The following is a 16,257-nucleotide window of genomic DNA, read 5'->3' as shown; positions in this document are numbered from 1 at the left end:
TGACCACAAACTGTAATACAAAAACAAAATCCCAAACCAACCTGCCCTGTGACCCTCTGGGCTCGAGTGTCTCAATGCCATAAAGTTTCAGAGTCAAGTCAGTTAAAAAAGTCATAGAGCCAGGACTCAAAATCACATATTTAAATAAGAAAATGAGTCCCTGGTGGCTCAGTAGCAAACCCGCAATGCACGAGTCATGAGTTTGATCCCTGAGTCGGGAAGATCCCCAGAGAAGGAAATGGCAACCCACTCTAATATTTTTACCTGGGAAATCCCATGGACAGAGGATGCTGGCGGGCCTCCAGGTCCCAAAGAGTTGGACATAACTAGTGACTAAACAACAACAATAGTTACAAGTAAACATCGTTTTAGGACACAGAGCCCATTTGCTAAATCTGTAAATGTTTGACTCATGGGTGAGGGATGTAATACTTTCTACTATAAAGATTCTAGTTTGGTCTGAGTTATTGTGAAAATAGAGTCATAATGTACTTTCACAAAATTATTTGTTAGGCACTTGCTGCTGTTGTTCAGCCACTAAGAGGTACCAACTCTGTGACCTCATGGACTGCAGTACACCAGGCTCCCCTGTCCTTCACTATTTCCCAGAGTTTGCTCAAACTCATGTCCACTGAGTCAGTGATGCTATCCAACCATTTAATCCTCTGTCGCTTCCTTCTCTTGCCCTCAGTCTTTCCCAGTATCAGGGTCTTTTCCAATGAGTTGGCTCTTTGCATCAGGTGGCCAAAGTATTGGAGCTTCAGCTTTAGCATCGGTCCTTCTAATGAATATTCAGGGTTTATTTTCTTTAGGATTGACTGGTTTGATCTCCTTGCAGTCCAAGGGAGTCTCAAGAGTCTTCCCCAGCACCACAATTTGGTAAGTGTTTGTTATCTGTTTTCTATTTTGGGAACCACTGAGAATAAAACCAACACCCATGTGTACACAGTGTTCTAAAGTAAAAATACATAAGAGTGAGAGGAAAACATGGAATGGAGCTGAGTTTATGGCCACTGAGTGCCTCATGAAGATGTACTTCTTGGCTTGGCAACATCCTTTGGCAGCAAGGTATTCTCTCCTGCTCAAGGTTTCTGCCCTCAGCATCCCATGGGTGTGGTATTATCTAAACCTCAACACATGCTATGATCTGGCTTAAAGAGCAGAGTTTAAGAGAAGCCAATGAAATCTGTTTTGGGATATATGGAGAAATTATGGCCTTGAGCCCTGCTCTGCTTCTTACAAGGTCTGTGCCATAAGAAATGCCTTTCAAAGAATTTTATTGAAACTGCAGGCATAGCCACTTCTTCTCTAACTAGGTTCATGTCAACAAATGCTTCATTTTTTCCACATCAAAGCAAGGAGCCTCTACCTCATACATAACAAGGATATGATACTAATAACAATATTGATAGTAATAAATAACAGTTATTTATTGATCATCAATTGTATAAATCTATACTAGGGGTCTTACACAGGCTATCCAATTTATTGCTCATAAAATCCTCTCATAAGACTAAGAAAAAAAAAAGGCTGTTTATGCCAATATCAAAAAAGCTTCAGAATTACTGGTCTAGAGCAGATCAATTTTAATTTATTTTAAACTCCTCTTTCCACCAGTAAGTAGCTAATGACACAGGGTAAGTAATCTATTTTTCTGAGCCTCACTTTTTTCATCTATGAACATTTATCCAACGATGCACATAAAGCACATAAGGTAAATGCAACACTATGGTTGTTTAACCCTGTGGTAAGCTCAGGCTGCCCAACTCCACCTTCAGTAACCTTAAGTCAGCAGCTTGAACTTGGCCACAAGGAGAGTCTTTGCACCAGGGAACTGGAAACCAGCAAACATTTCAATGCCTTTTTTGTTTCTTTCTTCCTAGTGGATTGTTAAAACACTTACCAGCACATTACTGCTATCTACACACCATGAATGTACAGGAAAGGTATTTCCATCTCTTTCATCTTAAATCTGCAAGGACAAAGGGATCCAATAACATAACAGATTTTGTATCTGAGTCCACAAATCTTTGGTTTGGGCAGAAACCAAATGCTTGCCCTTTATACAGCTAGCTGGCGCTCAATTTCTTATTTGCAGGGGGATTCCCTTACACTTGGGATGTACCAGCTCATGAGACCACTGCTAGATCAGTCCTCTTTCTGGAGGGAGGCAGGGGTCTTGCCGCACTGCCATCTTGGGGTGGGCTCTGCTTCATGCCACACAAACAGAAGTTCAAACCATGGGTTTGTGCCTGTGGGGTGAGGCATCTTGTATTCAGTTCATACTTCCCTTTTCTGAACTTTCTAGTCTCGTTACTATCTTCCTTTTCCCTCTGTGGGTTTTCTTGAGGGGAGTAAGCTGTGGTTGGTGGTATTTTGTTGTTTTCTGGCCTTCATTTTTTTTTAATTGAAGCATAGTTGATTTGCAGTGTTGTTAGTTTCTGGTGTACAGAAAAGTGATTCAGTTTTTCTGTTTTTAATTTTTTAAAAAGATTTACTTATTTATTTTTTGGCTGTGGTGGGTCTTTGTTGCTGCACACTTCTTTCTCAAGATGCAGCGAGCAGGGGCTACTCTTCATTGGTGTGTGGGCTTCTCACTGCGTGGCTTCTCTTGTTGTGGAGCACAGGCTCTAGGCACACGGGCTTCAGGAGTTGCAGCCTGCGGGCCCTAGAACTTAGCAGTTGTGGTGCATGGGCTTAGTTGCTCCAAGACATGTGGAATCTTCCCTGAGTAGGGATCAAACTGGTGTCCCTTGCATTGCAAGGTGGATTCTAAACCACTGGGCCACCAGGGAAGGAAAAACTGGCAGATTTAAGCACAAAGGGCCAATGTCTGAATTCCTGCTTCAGAACAATGAGACGAGAGGAAGGAGGAATGCATGGCACTGCCAGGCCACAGCAGCCCAGCAGCCACAGTTCCATGGTATGGCATAGCTAGGGCACTCCTGGATGGCAAGGTGGAGGTGGAGGTGGAGGTGGGGTTTCACAGGACAGATGGACATCCAGCCAAACTGGGCACATGAGAGATTGAGCATTATTTTTGGGGAAGTTACAGGAAGGGGGGAGGGGTGACAGACCACCTCGCTGTGTTACTTTCTCTTATCTAATCTGCTTCCCTCTCGCTTCTGCCTTGCTATCCAAAGTCACCACTCAGGCCACCCTAGGCCTCCCTTGAAGGGTTGGCCTCTTCTACTGGGCCCTGCCTCAGAGACCCGGTACCCTAGGACCTGGGCTTTAATCTCTGACATCGAGTGGCTAGGCCCACTGTCCCCTTCCCTTTGTTCAAGCAACAGGAAATGGCGGTGTCTCACAGCAAGCAACAAGTGCCCCAGTATGTCAACCTGCTTTGAATCGTGGCTCTATCAGATGCCATGTCTTTTCTTTGCCTGAGCCTCCATTTTCCCACCGGTAAAACAGAAGCAATTCCCTCCTCACAATTGTGGCAAGAATTAAATGTGATTTACTATGTACCTGGTACTTGGTAGGTATTTGGCTGATGGGTGTTATGTAGCTATTTATTTCTGCAACCTAAGCCTCACTCAAACCAGCCAACATGTGCTGAGTATCTCCTACATGCAAAAAAGTTGTCCAAGAAACCCCTTCTCCCCACCCCCATGCTGAAAAGGGGAAGGAGAGACTATCTTAAGGAAGTCCCATCCAGGGCCAGCTTGAATTAGCACTTATGGTCTTGCATGCCCAGTTCTAAAACTCTTTGATTCTGAAGAGTTATGCTATGTACTATCTAACACGCATTATTTTACTAAATCACATAACCTGCATTACATCTTTTCTTCCCAACTTGATTGTAAGCTTTTCAACAGCTGGACCCATGTCCAGTCCTCCTTTGTGGGTTTCCCACAGTGCCCAGCATTGAGCTGCATGCATAAGAGGCAGCTGATATGGAGACTGGTTGATTAAGTTTGATGCCTTGATGTGTGTGTGACCACAGGTGAGAGTATAGTTTGACATCTTTTATTCCGAGTATGATATTATCATGTACCTGCTTGAATAAACTTATTTCCTCACTTCATTCTACCTCAGGGAACAAGAAATCTTCCTGCTTCTGAGAAGTAAGTGAGAGATGAAGGGATCAAAGACAGAGAGATTTTGTTTATGGCTGGCCCAGAATCTGGGCAAGGGCAAGCCGTGTGCCTGTATGAATCTGAGACACTGACAGAAGCACTGGAGAATTGGTTGGTGACTCCAGCAGGGTTTGGAAACTTAAGCCTAGAGATGTTTGCAAATAGAATCACTATTAGGAGTGATCAGGGTGCACCAGAAGACTGGTAGAAAAAAGCACAAGTGCCTATAGCCAAAAACAGATCAGAGATACTTCTCTTAGATAAAGGGCTCATATACAGAATAGATTACAAACTCCTACAAGTCAATATTGAAATGACAAACAACCTAATTATTTTTAGACCAGCAAAAGATTTGATCAGGCACTGCACAGAAAATGATAACCAAATAACCAACATATATGTGAAAAGATAATCAATATCATTAATCATTTGAGAAATGCAAATTAAAACCATAATGATATAGCAGCCCATACCCATCAGAAGAGCTAAAATGAAAAGGAAAACAAGAAAAATCTCTAATAGGCAATACCAACTATTGACGAGAATGGAGATGAACTTGAACTCTCACGTACTGCTGGCAAAAGAATAATAAATTGGTACAACCACTTAGAAAACCATTTAGTAGCATGTAAAGCTAAACAATGCCTTCTCTATGACCCCAAAATTCTACCTCAAAGTATATACTCCAGAGAAAGAAGTGTATATGAACTCTAAAGATATACACAAGAATGTAGCTACTAATTTTACTCATAACAGTCTCAAACTGAAAACCCCCAATTTTTATCAACAATAAAATGGGTAAACTGGGGTGCTATGTGCTGTGTGTTCAGTCGCTTCAGTCGTGTGCAACTCTTTGCAGCCCTATGGACTGTAGTCCACCAGGCTCCTCTGTCCATGGGATTCTCCAGGCAAGGATACTGGAGTTGGTTGCCATGCCCTCCTCCAGGGGATCTTCCTGACCCAGGGATTGAACCTGGGTCTCCTGCACTGCAGGCAGATTCTTTACCACTGAGTCACCAGGGAAGCCCCAAACTATGGTGTCTTCACACAATAAAATGCTATGTGATAACGTAAAAGAACAATCTACTATTACTACACACGGTACAGCCAAAACTAATCTATAGTAATAGAAACAAAATAGCAGTTACCTCTGTGGATACAGACTGGGAAGAGACACTAAGGAATGGTCTGGGGTTCTGGCACTGTCCAGTCATGGTGGTTACACGGGTGTGTATACATGCAAAAACTTGGATTAGTATGCTTTAGGCATTTTATTACATGCGTGCCACATTTCAAATCTAAAATCTTCAAAAATGCTTATTTTGAGGTATCTGCCCAGGAATGTGACTGCTAGATTGTGTTGTAAGCATGTGTTTTGATTGTGTGCTAAGTTGCTTCAGTCGTGTCCGACTCTGTGACCCTATGGACTGCAGCCCACCAGGCTCCCCTGTCCATGGGATTCTCCAGGCAAGAATACTGGAGTGGGTTGCCATTTCCTTCTCCCTAGGAGCTCCCTGACCCAGGGATCAAATCCAAGTCTCTTACGTTTTCTGCTTTGGCAGGTGGGTTCTTTACCATTAGTGCCATTAGTTTTATAGGAAACTGCCATATTCTTTTTCAGAGTGTCTGTATTATTTTATATGCCCAACATCAATGTAGGAGTGATCCAGTTTCCTCCTTATCTTCTCCAGCATTTGGTGTTGTCACTACTTTTTGTCATTCTGATACGTGTGATGGCAGTTTTAATCTGCATTTTCCTAATGACTAATGATACTGAATGTGTCTTCATGTGCTTAGCTGCCAAATACATGTCCTCTTCAGTGAGGTTCATGCCTTTGCCCATTTTTTCTTTTTTCTTTCTTTCTAACCATCTGTAGATTTCTTTATTCGCTTGAGATAAGTCCTTTTAAAACTTCTACCTTGTTGGAAAAAAAAAATCTTTGTTTATTTTCTAATCAGATTGGTTTTTTGCTTTTTAATTTTGAGAATGCTTTATATTTTAGATGCGAATATTTTATTGGATATATTGTTTATTGATGTTTTTTCCTGAGGTTCTGGCTTATATTTGAGTCTTTCAGAGAAGCTTTTAATTTTCACGAAGCCAAATTTATCAACTATTTTTTTATGGATAGGGCTTTTGGCATCAACTCTAACAACTTTTCACCAAATTCTAGATTACAAAGATTTATCCTTTGCTATCTTCCAAAGTTTCATAGTTTTACATTTTACAATGAAGTCTGTGATAAATTGAGTCAATTTTTGTATGTGTCTTTTTAAGTTTTTTATTGAAGTGTAGTTGATATTTATTTTTAAAAAATTTTATTGAAGGATAGATGATGTAAAGTTTAGGTTAAAGTTTATTTATTTTCTGTCTATGGATATCTAATTGCTCCAGCATTATTTATGAAAAAGGCTCCTGTTCTTCTGTTGAAAGGTACTGTGCCTTTGTCAGAAAGCAGTTGGATATATTTATGAGTCTGGTTCTGTAATTTTCTATTTTGTTCCATTACTCTATGTGTATATCCCTCTGCCTAAACCATAGGTCTTTTTTTTTCTTCTAACTTCATTTCGTAGTTTTCATTGCAAATCTTGACTATGTTTTGTTAGATTTATACTGAGGTATAGTCTAAAAGATTTTGGAAGCAATTATAAATGGTATTTTAATTTTGGTTTCTAAGTGTTCACTGATACATAAAAATGTGATTGATTTCTGTTTGCTGATTTTTTTCCTGCAACCAAGCTAAACTTGTTAGTTTCAAGAGTTTTGGGGAGAATCCCTTGGTATTTTCTATGTAGACAACAACGTCATCCTCAAATAAGGGCAGTTTATCTCCTCCTTTTCAATCTATATGCCTTATATTTTGTTTCCAGTCTCATTGCTCTAGCTAGGACTTATGTTTGGAGAAAAGTGACTGAACGAACATTGTTGCTTTGTTCATGATCTTGGAGGAAAGCATTCATCTTTCATTATTAAGCATGATGCTATCTCTAGGCTCTTTGTAGATACTTATTATCAGTTCACAAAGGTTTTTATCATGAGGGGGTGAAATACTTTGTCAAATGTCTTATCTCTGTTAATAATCAACAAATTGGTCTGTTTCTTTTAAAATGTTGCATGTATAAGCATAAAGTTGTTCACGTGCTGTGTGTGTGCTCAGTTGCTTAGTCATGTCCGATTCTGTGTGACCCTATGGACTGTAGCCCACCTGGCTCCTCTGTCCATGGGACTTCCCAGGCAAGAATACTGAAGTGAGTTGCCATTTCCTTCTCCTGGAGATCTTCCTGACCCAGGGATCGAATCCACGTCTCCTGCATTGTAGGCACATTCTTTACCACTGAGCCAACTGGGAATCCCCAAAGTTGTTCCTAGTATTCTCTTACTGTCCTTTTAATGGCTGAAGAATCTGTATTCATTCTTGACATTTTTTCACTTGTGACATTGTCACATTGTGACATCTGATCTCTCAGATCTTGCTAGAGGTTTATCACTCATTTTTAATGACTTTTTGAAGAATCAGCATTTTGTTTCAGTGCTTTAATCTGTTTTCTGGTTTAAATTTTATTACTTTGTGCTCTTATCTTTGTGGTTCCTTCTTTCTGCTTAATTTGGGCTTATTTTGCCCTTTCTCTAGTTTCTAGAGGAAGAAACTTAGATTATTGACTTGATTCTGCTCTTCTTTTCTAATGCAAGCATTCAATGCGGCAATATGTTCCCCTCAGAATGGCTTTAGCTGCACCCCACATATCTTGATGCTGTATTTTTGTTTTCACTTAGTTCAAAGTCATTTTTATTTCCTTTGAGACTTCCTTTCTGATCTGTGGATTATATAGACGTGTGATTTAATTTTTCACGTTTAGAAATGTTTGTCATCTTTCTGTTTTTATTTTTTAATTGACTGCATTTTGATCTGAGAATATATTCTATATAATGCAAATTTTAAAAACTTTTTGAGGCTCTAGATATGGTTTATCTTGGTGAATGTTCCATAAGCACTTGAAAATATTTACTAGTTGTCAAGGCATTGGAATCTACATTAATTCCCTTCCTGCTCAAAATACCTAGAGAAGCCTTTTTCATGACCAAACCCTAACTGATATAGGAAGGTTACATCCCACACTGCACAAAAACCCACCTTCAAATCCTGCTGAACTTTCTGTCTTCTTTTCCTAAATCCTTTCTCATCTACTGCCCCTTTGCTTGGCATCTTTCCTTCTCCCTCCTGGCCCCACAGAGCCCTTTCAGTCTCCCTGGTGCCAGCCTCATCTTTCTTCCTAGACTTCATGTGACACCCACTCTGCATTCCACCCTCTCTCTTCTTTTTTTTTTTTTCTCTCTCAAGTTATTAAAAAAAAATGTGTCTCTTCCTTGAACCCCTGCCATCATCACATTAAGAATTTTCTTTGTGATTCAGCCTCCTTAGAACACAGAGGGGATGGTAAACAGCAAAGAGCTTTCTCACTCTCCTAGGGCTGAATGTGACCCCACCCTTGTATCTGTGGTGCAGGTGCCTGGTTGGCCATCTGCCCTGAGGTCTAAGATGTGGGAAGTTTATTTACTGCTCCTTCTAGAATCTCTGAATAATGACAGACTTTTGATGCCCTGGATTATGTTGAAATCTGCTGCTGATAATTCATAGCTCTCACTGAAGTGGGAAAATGCTGTAATTGATTTGTTCTGCTTTATGCTAACTGCAGAAACTTAGGCATCAAGAAAGACCTGGGCACAAATTTGTCCTCTGCCATTTGGTAACCACAGCTTTATAATCTCCTACTGCTTTGATCTTCATAAGGAAATTGCATACCTGTAGAACTGTCAGGATAAATGTCATAAAGCACGTGGCACCAAACTCCTCAAAAGATGATAGTCACTCTTATTGTTTGTCACTTCATAGTTATGTTGTTGCTGTTAATGATTAAAATGGCATTGTCAGTGTGTCTTTTATCTTCCTCTTTTGAGCTTGTTCTTTTCTGGTCAGATAGTTATTAATTAACACATGCTTACACCTAAGTATTATTAATTTCTGGACAGACAGACAGACTACATTCTAGCTACTGACGCATTCATGGGTGGCCACATGACTGAGTCCTAGCTGACGGAATGTGGACAGAAATGATGTAAACGATTTCTCCACCAGCTCATAAAAATCCTTCCATGACCATTCCTTCATACTCTTCTCCTTCCTCTCTGGTTGATGCAGCTGTATACATTTGGGTCTTGAATGCCAACTTCAGTGATAGTAGACACTGTATGTAGATGCCTAGGTGCCTGAACTAATGATTAAAGGCAGACTGCCACCAATAAACCTGATTGCTGTACATGATCAAGAAATACACTTCTAGACGTTCAAGCTCATTGTACGTTTTGGAGTTTTGTGTCAGCTAGCATTTTCTAAGCTAAAATAGAAATTGGCAATTTTAAGTAGTGCCATACAAAAATCAAAAATATATAGCACTGGCTTAAAGTTTAGGCAGCAGGCTGCAAAGCAACTGATCTTAGGAAGTGGAAAGATGTGACTGCCTGGAAGTGGGGCTGGAGGGAGGGATGGACTTCAAAGGGGCATAAGGAATCTCTTGGAGGTGATAGAAACACTCATATCTTGACTATGGCAGTTGTAATTCAAAGGTATACGACTGTCAAAATTCATCAAACTGTAGACATTAAATGGATATACTTTATTGTCCAAAAGTTACATCTTAATAAGCTGTTGAAAAATCAAGCAACTTCCATCTATGTTAAATGCCCTATCTTACGAGGGCCCAGACCCTGAGGGGAGGATTCATGTGTGAGTGATTTATTCAGTGGGTGCTCTCAGAAGACACCAGCAAGAGACTGAGGGAACAGGACAAGAAGGGAGGAAGCAAGCAGCAGGATGCGGTCTCAGGCATAGATCCCCAGGGCCTCCGCCTGATCTTGAGTGGGCCCTGGGACAGGAGCCTCGCAGTGTGTCCTGCCTCAGTACAAGGCAGTGAGAGGGGTTCCTCCTGGCTCTATGCAGGAGACTGGGGCTGGGGGAGTCGGGGGCACGATGGTTCCTGAGCCTGATAGCCCTCCACAGCCAGTCACAGGTGCCGAGGCTGGAAGCAAAAGAGCACAGAGGCTGAGGAAGGAGAGCCAGAAATGGGAAAGGGACTCAAGGGGATCCAGCAGAGCTCTGCCAACATATGTCATATTCTCCTAGAAGGAGAACTTGTTCCTTATTATAATGAAGTGTAATATGCCTGCTTTCTTCAGATTTTTTTTCTTAATGTTGAATTAAAGCAAAGGTGTTCTGACATAAAAATCACCTGTTGAATCTTGGTCATGGACCATTGGAGTGAATTGAAGAGCCAGCACCAACTGACCCACTGCCCACTCCTTGGGCCTCATCTGCAGACTCCTGGAGGAATAGCGGACACAGTGGTCAGAGGAGAGAGATGGAAGCATACAGAGGTGTGGGTTCCAGAATAAGCCCCACCATTTTCTAGTTGTGTTATCCTGAGCTGTTGCTTAACCCACTTGTCTCAGTTCCTCCTCTGAGAAATGGTAAAAAAAAACAAACTCATTTACCTCACAGGGTCACTGAGAGGCTTAAAAGAGACAAAGTACATAAAGCCCTTAGCAGATCCCTTGTGTGACATGTGACACAAGTGTGCAGGAAGTGTTGTTTACATTTTTGAACGGTTTCTCTCACATAACTTGCCCACCCCCAGGGCAGCCCCCACCCTGTCACTCCTGGTCACTGTCTGAGTTCACTGATGCCGCCTGGAGCTCAGGACTGATGATACATACACCTTTCCTCCAACCCCCTCACTAGCTGTCTTATCTTTCCCAGAGTAGATGCTCTGGCACGTTTGAAAATTCGTTCAGGATTTGCACAGCTCAAAACAGAGGTTTGACATGTTTAGAAAGTACCCAGATTAATCTTGGGGGTGAGAAACGGAATGTTTCTTGCCATATCAATAAACAAAGGATGTCACAGTCATCAGCGATTGCAGCCCTGCAACCCCTGAACGTGAGCCAGTGAGGCCTGAGGAAACTTAGGAGGAAAAGAATACCGGCCGTGTAGCAGTCATAAGACTGCAGCCACTCCTGATGGTGAGCCCTGAGGGAACCAGGATGCAAGCCCAGACTCCTGCACTTGCCCATACACAGAAAAGCACTAAAGTCCTTAACTTGGAGATATCTGGTTTTTTGTTTTGTTTGTTTTTTTTTTAATTAACAATCATCTTTTGATGTACCAACTATCTGCCCTTTGTTGCCAAACTTCTATATAACCTAGCTCCCCTCATCGCCTCCTCAGAGCAGTTCTCTCAGGGTTACTTGAGATGCTTCCTGGGCTTGAAGTCCTAAAAGTTCCCACAAAATAAAATGTAACTCTCTACTTTTAGGTTGTGAACATTTTTTGTGTCTACAGAGATGAGATGCAAAACAACACCCCAGAGGAAAACAAATCATCTAGTCCTCTCCATCCCAAGTTACACTTCTAGGTGTCCTTCTGGCCACTGGGCTTTATAGAAGCCTCTATAACACTGTGTCACATGGTTGTGAACAAAGCAGAAACTAAATTTTCTCATCTGGTAGAAAATTTCTGGCTGCCACCTGGAAAAAAGGAAGAGACTAACTTAAATATCTATTATCTCTCTATCCCTCGTATCTCCTGTTTCTCTTGTCTTTTTATCTATGCTCTTGCTCTCTCTTCTCTTTTTACATTTCCAAGGGCCCATCTTATAGTTCAAGATATTGTGGAAGAAAAGATGTCATTTACTCCACTTGACAGACATCTGGTGAATTTTCTGTTTATGCAGAGATGCATTGTATTTGCACCTCATTAAGAGGTACTTCCCATATCTTGGGGAGAAAACTTATTTTCTGCATCATTTCGAAATCATTGTTCACTTTTTTCTTCATCATTTATTTTCTAATTTTGATACTAGATTTTTTTCAATGTTGACAAGAAAGAAATAAAAAGTGCAAAATGAAACATACAAAATAGTTAGATCAACAACCACCCAATTTTTCCTGGAAATGGCCTAAAGGGACCTGGGCTCTATTCTGAAGCTAGTGTGAATATGCAGGGTGTGACAGTGAAAAGCAAACACCCAGCAGGTCTTACACCTTTATTACAGGAGGTACCTATGAGGGAAAGTGGGCGAGAATGGTCAGGCCTCAAGTGAAACAGGGAGCAAGGGGAGGATGGCAGATGATTCCCAGCCTGTTGTGTAGACTAAGGGGAGTTTAGCATGTCTACTTGGGACCTCTCCAGCTAAAGGCAGCCATCAGTGGAAGCCTTGTCTCGCAGGAGTGGGCCTGCCTCAGGTTCCATGCTGGCTGGGTCAGGGGTGGGGCAAGCCACAGGAAGTTTGGCTTTGGGGAAAGCAGAGTGTTGGTTTCATAGCCCAGCAGTAGGGCTTGGTCAACCACACACCCTGCACTTGGAAGTGTGCCAGGTGCTTGCAGCTGTCCAGTGGGTGGCTCATTGTATCCTTGGTTTAATTCTAGATTTGAGTTGCAGGCCAATGCTAAGTGTAGACCCTGCTCTTCTGTTCAAATCTTGAGATGTCCACTACCTCCCCAAATAATACAGCTTCCACATGGTCACTCCAACTTGTCTTGTATTAACAGTCTGGAGGGGGGGAGCCCTTTTTGTAAAGGTTTGCTTCTGCTGATTTGGCGGTTTACAGAAGGGCAGGGTACTGTCAATGGAGACAACTCAGAAATACACTCGACCACCAAATGCCAGAGGCAGGCACCACTGACTGCATGAATCCTTCCATTAACTCCCCTGGGAGTTAATGTTCCCCTGGGAACATGTCAGTAAGAGAAGGTAAATGGCTGGAACCCACCTTCCTGCCCCAGGACCCTGCAGCCAGGAGCTGGTGTTGAAGATAGGATAAAGGAACCCAAGTACTTCTTCCTGATGCTCAACAACCACTTCCTTTCACACGCTCAAAGCCACAGTTGACCTGAGCTTGCCTGCAAGAAATTTCTGACCCTTTCATATAGCTTCTGAACATCTTTTGTTTGTTTTTCCCTCAGATGTTCCTTATTCCTAAGCTGTCTTCTGTTTGGTTTGTTGTCAATGTCATTATTTTGGTTGTTTTCTCCAAAATGCTTCTGCTTTAGTTTTATCTACATTAAGAATCTGAAAAGATCAGAGGTATTAGAGTTCGGGGTCAGGTTTTTCTGTGTACCTTGGAAACTCATGAGCTGACTGTCTCAAGTAGCCTGAAAGAAGCATCAAAAATCTCCTGCCCATCCTGGGAAAAGTCAGACCAAACAAGCCACTCTGGACCTCAGGGAAGTCACTCTGGTTCTGCCTTTACAATCTGCCATCCTTATCTTCAGCTGAAAGCACCAGTCCTTCAGATGGTGATGCAGGGCAGGAAAAATGAGCACCAGTGAACAGTCTAAACTCTTGAGGTAAGGGACTTCCCCGATGGTCCAGTGATTAAAACTTTGCCTTCCCGTGAAAAGGGTACAGGTTCAATCCCTGGTTGGGGAGCTAAGATCGCACATGCTTCATGGCCAAAAACTCAAAACAGGAAACAAACAAAATCAGTAAATACTTTAAAAAATGGTCCACATAAAAATACCTTAAAAAAAAAAAAAAAAGAAAACCCTAAGGTGGAACCTAGCTCTGTCTTTTAGTCTCTGTGGTATTTGCCAAGTTCCTTGTTGAATCTCAGTTTCCTTGTCTACAACAGCATCCCCACATACCTTGAGGGGCTGCTCAGGAGACCCTTGTCAAAACGAGAAGATGGGCCAGAAGCGGGTTGGCAACTGTACCCTGTGCCCACACGTTGACTAGTCATTAGACAAGTGCCTGCAGCATTCTCCTACCCAACCCCAGTCTTGAAGTATATTAACAGTTGTTATGTGAAAAAAAAAAAAAACATACACACACACACAAAAACACACACAATGTTTTCTCTATCTTAACACTAGGTTTGAGGAATGCAAGGTTAACCAAATTGAAACCTATTCCTCACTGAGGCTTTCTCAGACATTTTAACGTCCTGTGAAGCAATCTCCATGAGTGTTTTCCACACAGTGTCCGAGAGGCCCTGAGGGCTCCCACACCACACCCTTTGCTGGAATGCTATATTAGATAACACAATGATCCCTGAGAGGAGGATGAAGGTGTCAGACTTGGTGTCACCTCCAATGCTAATGCCTGGATCATAAGAGACTGGAAAGACAAATGAGTACATTTAACCAATGAAGGGTTAATGCGGGGCTACAACCTGGAAGAATGAATACTCTTGATACCAAAAAAAAAAAAAAAACAAACCCCACAGGAGAAATTCCCAACATACATGACAAATCTGACCAAGATCTCTCAGAGTCACCAGTGCCCTTCCAGAGTTTACACAGGCCCCCGAGTCATATTTCTAACAAGAATCCTATGTGATCATGATTCTCAGAGAATAACTGGCCCATGGGAAAGGCCAATTCTATAATAACAGAAAGCAACGGTGACTTATTTTCTCATATTCAGAGAGGCTTCCAGTTCTCCTAACTCTTCTCTGACTCTGCTGACCACCTGAGCCGAGATGCTGACTATCAAGCTTCCTCAAACTGGGGCCCCAGGATGCCCATGAGCCCTCCCAGCAAAGTTGTTGTCTTTCCTTCCTACCTTTTCTTTATCATTTGAAGTATAAAGCACATTCCTGCATATACAGCAGATGTCTGATGAACGCTTGGTGAACTTCATTGCCTTGTCCACTTTAGCCACTGCATCACAGATTGCACCATCCATGGTCAGACTTCATCCCAAAACATTGGATGAGCACCTGCGCTGTGCCCAAGACCATCCTGGGTGCCATGGACACATCAGCACATGGAGCAGGCACGTGGCTCTTCCCCATGAGGCTTAGGTCTCAGTGGTATTCTACTCATCCCTTACATTTGCTTAGCTTTGGACAGTCCTCAGAGACTTTTTGCATATTTATCTTAGCTAGTTCCATGGCAACCCTATGATGTAGTTATTATCATTCTAAGTTGACAGATGAGAAAGCTGAGGTCCAGCAAGATTAAACGATTAACCCAGGCCATGCAGCTGTGGGTGCCCTAACTGAAATTCAAGTTCGAGTCGTCTTGGGTTGTTTAAACCCATAGTACAACTCGCCTCATCTAAGTCTCCCATTCAGCTCTGCAGAGTAATTACAAGGAAATCCCGATTTCATTTTTTATCCTGTCTCCTGACAGGTCAATGCATGCTTATTCAAGAATTGATCCCTCTTCCAAAACAATGAGCAATTCCAAGGGAAGGCAGAATCCCCCAAACAGTTACTGACATCAACAGCATTCTTCTCAAGGATTACTCAACTGAGTGCTTGCTTTGTGTGTGATCTCAATCATAGAAAAGAAGAACTGCTCCAGACTTGATTATCTTTTCAAAAACTTGCAAAACCTGAGAAGCTAAGACTCTTTGAAACAGGAAGCTGTGTTGTTTCCTACCTTACTAATGTCTCTGGTGGTATCAGATGGTATCTCCGTTTCATGAGTGGCAAGACCTAAGCTACCACTGGACGCATCAAGGACTTTGCTAAATTAGCAGGTACCATCATCTTCTTTTTGTTCTTATCTGGGCAAGAACCTATTGAATGCAACAGAAGTGGTTTATTCAGGAGAGGTTTCCAGGAAGACAGTCAGGTTTCTCGGAAAAAGGAGATGGAGCAAGGAGTCTTGGCAGGTGGAAGTTACACCTCCCAGGAGTGCTCTTGGATGGACAGGGTGTAGAGGGAGGTCGGCTGTGCTGCAGTAGGTAGTATGGGGCCAAAGTGGGAGAGCTGATTGTAAGATATGTCCATTTTCTTCTCACTTTTTCCCATTTTGCCTTTCTCTCACCTGTATCATGATGTGTTTGCCTTTCCACTCATCCAAACTCAGCCTTTTACCCTCTTCAGTCAACCTGTCCACAACTGTGTCCATGTTGTCTTCCCTGTGCTTTCATAAATTCTCAACTATTGAGAGGATGGCCACTCCAAAAGGGTCCTCTTTAGTAGTTTTGCGTTCGTAATATTGATTAGTAAGAAGCAGTGAAAGTATAACTGACATATGTGTGCACATACATGTATCTTACATTTGTATATATATAAATTTTTATATTTCACTGAAAATCCACTCTAAGTCAGGCTGTCAGATGAATCAGCTGATTGGTTGATTTGGTCTCTTTATGTTTGGATCTACGAA

General features: G+C 42.0%; 2 protein-coding genes across 4 annotated transcripts in view; one reads left to right on the top strand and one right to left on the bottom strand.

The window, feature by feature from the left end:
• LOC102391941 (C-C chemokine receptor type 1) overlaps positions 1-16,257 on the bottom strand; it is a 91,400-nt gene that overhangs the window by 39,690 nt on the left and 35,453 nt on the right. The gene's annotated exons all lie outside the window — the stretch shown is intronic.
• The window catches only part of CCR3 (C-C motif chemokine receptor 3), a 31,824-nt gene that overhangs the window by 3,185 nt on the left and 12,382 nt on the right, over positions 1-16,257 (top strand). For 2 of the 3 annotated variants that reach the window (XM_006071553.3, XM_044934141.2), the window contains exon 1: positions 15,197-15,622. The exons of the other annotated variant lie outside the window; for it this stretch is intronic. The gene's annotated coding sequence lies outside the window, so the exon portion shown is untranslated. Of the gene's footprint in view, positions 1-15,196; positions 15,623-16,257 lie in introns of those variants that run through there. 3 annotated transcript variants of the gene reach the window in all.

This window comes from Bubalus bubalis, chromosome 21, assembly GCF_019923935.1.
Source record: "Bubalus bubalis isolate 160015118507 breed Murrah chromosome 21, NDDB_SH_1, whole genome shotgun sequence".
Lineage (NCBI taxonomy): Eukaryota > Metazoa > Chordata > Mammalia > Artiodactyla > Bovidae > Bubalus > Bubalus bubalis.
Note: the sequence above shows the minus strand (reverse complement) of the source record. Positions and strands in the feature narration are given on the sequence as shown.